Here is a 5421-nt window from a genome sequence, read left to right as displayed (position 1 = left end):
ACAGGAGCCAGGGGAAGGTTACCTTATACTGGGGAAAGCGGAACAACCAGGTATGTCGAAGACTACTGAACGTAGGCTCTGCATTGACATCGATTCCTGGAGGTCCAAATACCCTTCATGGCCCAGCTCTAAGAGTGGGGGCCCACAGGAGCTAGGTAAAATTTGGAGTCCTAGCTACTGCTCGTCTCACAGTGATTCACCGTGTCCATGGATCTACTCAGTGTCATTTCTCCAGTACATATTCCCCAAGGACATAACTGGAATTAATATCCTTAGTAATTCGAGTCAATCTTTCACTGGGTTTCTAGAATGTGGGTTAAGAACTATTATAGTTCAGTGGAAACCTCTGAAAATCCTCACTCCCCTGCCAAGATAGTAAATAAAAAACAATGTTATATCCCAGGGGGAGACAGCAAAGATCTGTGCCACCATGGAAGACTCAAAGAATCGAGGGAAGCGATGTCTACTGTGTCTCCACTGAATTCAGCAGTTTGGTGCCTGCAAAAACTGGATGGATCCAGGAGAAAGAATGTTGCTGACACAGACTGATGAATAAGGTGTGTTTACAGCCAGACACAGTATTGCTCTAAAGCAGGCGACCATGGCCTCATGTCCATTGTCTGCAGCCATCCATCTGGCAAATATATTCTTTCCCATCCCAGGTAGCAAAGCCATCAGAAACAGTCCAGACTCACCTGGGACGACAACGCTGTTCATTTGTATTGTGTCTCAGGACTGTGTTAGTGCTCCCTTCCACTCACATTGTGGCCTGATGGTCCCACAGCCTCCCCACCTCCCACCCCACTGTCTATCAGAGGTTTCCTCTGATCCATTTCTTCCATGCTTAAGCCTGCCTTCTTATCTGCTTTTCAGAATATCTTGACCAAAACAAGGAGTATCTCAGAAGCTATGGAATGTCTAACACTACTCACTCTTACCTTTTTTGCATATAAAAATATTAGGGGTTATTTTAGTTTGTTTTCTTTAGAAGGAATTTAATAAGCTCAAGGTCAGTCTGGCCTAGTGCAGACTGTCAATCACGTCAGGACATTGAAATCATCTTGGGAGCTTTAAATAAGTAGCTGGGCCTTTGATTGCTCCCCAAAATACTGCCTTCTTGGTCAGAATGGACCTGGGCATCCGAAGTTTGACATGTGAGTTAACTTCTCTACGTCTCAGTTTTCCTTCTGCTAATGTGAGACTCCTTTTTGTCCTGCCTGGTTGTTATAACGGTCTAAGAAGCTGGAATTCTCCTGCCCATGGCTTGATTCTGTGTTCCCTTCAACACTTTCCTCAAACATTCCTTTCTCAAAGAGGCCTTGGTTACTGTTGCAAGCCCGCCTCGTGACAGCCGAGCCTGGTCCCTGAGGGTTCCTCCCCGGGGTGCCTGTCAACCTGAAGTGTGCTGCAGAGTGACTCATTCACTGTGCTCACCGCGCCTCTCCCTCGGCGAGAATGTCAGCCCCGGAAGAGGCACTCGGCGTCTTTTGTTCACTCTGTAAACTAGAATAGAAGTCGGCAAGCTACCGCCCATGGACTAACTACGGCCCAACTCTCGTTTTTGTAACCAAAGTTTTCTTGGGCCACACTCACTCCTGTTGGGTTGTATATTGTCTGTGGCTGCGTTTGTGCTGCACTCAGGTGCAACAGAGACTGTTGTCTGACCTGCAAAATCTAAAATATTTACTGTCTGGCCCTTTACAGAAAATGTTTGCTGACTCTTGGGAAAGACGAGTACCTAGAATATAGTACGTGCTCAAGAAATGTTCGTTCATTTATTCAACAACATGTCTAGCACAAAATTAGCACTCAAAACTGGTAAATTTTATACTTGGTTTGATTAAAAGGGAGTACGGCCAGATCAGAAAATCAAATCCCTGGAAATCCATAGAACAAAACGTTCATGCAAATGGACTGAGGGTGATTGGCTGAGACCGCAAGTGGACCAGAGTACTCGGTTTCTTTACCTTGATCCTTTTCTTGTAGAGGAAAGGGAAAGGATTGGAGGAAAGAGCTTTCATTGCCTCCTTTTGTTGCTCACCTAATTATTGTTTTCAAGCCTCAATTAATCAAAATAATTCTACTAATCAAAATAACTCTCCTGACTTAGGAAGTGGGGCCTTTATTGCTGGGTAAAAGGTAGATTTCCCTGCACGGGGGATCTGGCCTCCCGCCTCCCTTAAGGTTTGGGGTCTGGATCATCTTTGGCTGGCAACCTACAAGGGGTTCTGTTTGGAAGCTGTGCTCACTATCATTACCCTGAAATTGATTTTTAAATTGTGCATTAGTGTATTCATGAGGGAGCATCTGCTTTTTTTGCCAAGAGCAAAATTGTGAAGTTGGAGAACTTTATTAACAGAATCCCTGGCTTTTCCTTTTTTCTTTGACCTTTAAGGCAGGATTCTTACCCTTTTTTGAGATATAGGCCCCTTGGCAGTTTGGTGAAGTCTGGAGACCCTCCTACGAGCAAAGTTCTTAAATGCAAAAAGAGGAAGGAAAAAGAAAACCATAGGATCACAAAGGAAATGAGTTATATTGAAATTGCAGTTAGCCAAACTTAAAAGAAAACAAATTTTGATAGAGTAACATATGTGATATTTTTATGAAAATGTTGTGGATGATAATTTCAAAGTCAGGTTGAGGGTAAACAACATTTCAGGATATTTGCAATAACTGTAACATGATATAAAAAAATCAATGATTTCTAATGGTAACGAAGTCATAGGTATTGCTAATGCAACAATGGTTGTTGCCTACATTCATAATTGAAGGAGATGCTAAATTTCAGTTAGTGATGAAAGGAAATAAAGATGCAACTTTTCCTCCATATTCTTTCACAAACCCTCCTTTTTGACTCCAAGCATGAAATTTACTTGTGCACTCTCTAATCTGTTCCTTCTCTCAGAAAGTATATCTTGGGACTGGCCACATGGTTGAGTGGTTAATTCCGCACATTCCACTTCAGCGGCCCAGGGTTCGCCAGTTCAGATCCTGGGCACAGACCTATATGCCGCTCATCATGCCTCTGTGGAGGCGTCCTACATAGACAAACCAGAATGACTTACAACTAGCATATACAACTATGTGCCAGGGCCTTGGGGAGAAAAAGAAAAAGGAAGAAGACGGGCAGCAGACGTTAACTTAGGCCCAATCTTCCTTACCAAAAAGCAAATCTTAACAACAACAAAAAAGAAAGTATATCTCGCCTTTCATCAATTTAACCTTGGGGTGAATTTAAGCCCATACATTTTATCACCCAAAGAGAGGTACCTTTAAAACTGTACCTCTCAGTTCCAAGGGAGATCTGATTTTCCTGGAAAAGAAATTTCCATAGTAGCCCCTGAAATCTTAGTACAGGTGTACTAGGAATTCTACTTATGCCTAATTAGTCTGGCTTTGCATTAGTCAATTTGGCCTTAGCTAGTGCACGTTTTGAAAGCTGGTGAGATAGATGTAGAATTGCAAAATTTGCAATTAATCTGCTAGGCAGTGGTAGGCTACAGCTGGCCCTATGCGAAATAATTCATATAGCATTATGGGAATTTATCTTTTGCATTGCCTCAATATCTTGCTTTTAGGTGCATTTGTTACTAAGCAGCTGTTGTAATGGACTACTGTATTATTATTGTTGATAAAATAATAATGATTTTTTTGCAGTCACTGCGCATCTTTCTTTGTTCCCTGACTTTGTTTGCATACGAAAATTAAAGGAACAAATTGTCACTTAGTGCTTTTCCACCTCTGCAGTAAAAATCAGCAGGAAACTACAAGCTCAGAATTATCAATGAGCAGATGCTAACAGGTTATGAAACTATGCAAATCACAGTACACTTGAATAAATGAGCTAAAGTTGGTGCTCTGTCAACTTAGACATAGCTCAACACGACTCAGTAATGGAAGTTAGGGAAAATATTTAAAATGGAAGGAAAGAAATATCTAGAATATTTTCCTTCTCCAAACCAAGCCATTTCTGGGATAGAGGAACTCCTAATAAATTTGCAAACCCTGTGTGTCGCTTACCCAGCGGCCATTTTCCTCCATTTTTTTATTCTTGCTGGTGGTTACTCACCTTTCCTTCCTCCCAAGCAATGAGATTTTAGGCACTTGAAATTGCACTTGCCCTTGATATGAAGAGGATGCAGGCATGGGAGTCTCCTAGTTGACATCAGTCCTTAAAGCCAAAACAAAATGCTCTCCAAATATCACACATTTATATACTCAACAAAGATGTCTTCTACATCGAACATTTGATGATTCTAGTACAATCTTACAAAAAGATAATAAAAGGCAGAGTCTTGGAGAACAATGATTGATGAGAGCAGTGGAAACACTGGGCATTCCTACGTGCCAGGCTTTCAGACAGGCAGCAGGAATGCAGAGATGGAAAAGCTACCTGCTGCCCTCAACCAGTTTAAAGTGTAATGAGATAGACAAACAGTAATCTTTTTTTTTTTGGAAAACTGTGTGATGGGTGCTTTGGGAGAGATCTGTACAGGGTGCTAAAGCCACACAGAGGACGTTTACAGAAGGCTTCCTGCAGCGTGTGGTACCTGAAGTGGGTTAAAATGAACTAGAACGTGCTACCCAAATGAGGAGAGACAGAGGGCTTTCCATTTAGAGAGAACAGCAGACAGGTGAGGGAGACGCACATTAAAGAAATGACAAGTAGTTTCAGACGGCCGGGGGAGTCTAAAGAGTGTGCCACGCAGCATCTGTGTCTATTGTGCTGTGGGGAACTGTGGCTGAGATGCCACACTCTGTTCTCTGAACCAGAGGCCTCATGTTTCCTCTCTTATTTCCTCCGCTCATATTTCTCTCTCTCTCTCTCATCCCTTCTCTCTCATCTATTTATTTATGAACTTAACAATATCAGGCTAAATGACGTTAACAGAGAATTATTAACCTGGAAGCTAGATGAACAGAAAGTACCCTGTCGCTACACAGAGAGTTGTACCAAAATGTAAGACAGGTTAAGGGACGAGAGGATTAAGTAAGGTCTAAAATTCATCCCATCAAAGTATCAGAAAGAGACAATGAAGAACATGGAAAAGAGATACTATTTGAAGAGATAATGGAAGGGAATTCTCTGTAACTATTGAAGGCCAATCTTTGGATACAGGAAGCCCAATAAATCCTGAGCAGGAGAAATAAGAAGGAATCTACACCGAGATCTATCAGAGTGAACGTGCAGGACAACGTGGACCAAAAGTCCAGCCTTCAGAGAGAAAAGACGCCTTATCTACAAAGGAAAGATAACCAGGCCGAGAGCCAGATTCTCAACAGCATAACCAGCATATAGAGAAAATTTCTCCATTGAAAACTCTTTATACAACAAAACTATTTTTCCAGAATGGGAACAAAATAAAAACAGTAACAAACCAAAAACTTACACGAACAGAAACTCTCTAGAGGAAATCCTAA

Source organism: Equus caballus, chromosome 4, assembly GCF_041296265.1.
Source record: "Equus caballus isolate H_3958 breed thoroughbred chromosome 4, TB-T2T, whole genome shotgun sequence".
NCBI lineage: Eukaryota > Metazoa > Chordata > Mammalia > Perissodactyla > Equidae > Equus > Equus caballus.
The sequence above is the reverse complement of the archived record's forward strand: the minus strand, read 5'-3'. Positions refer to the sequence as shown.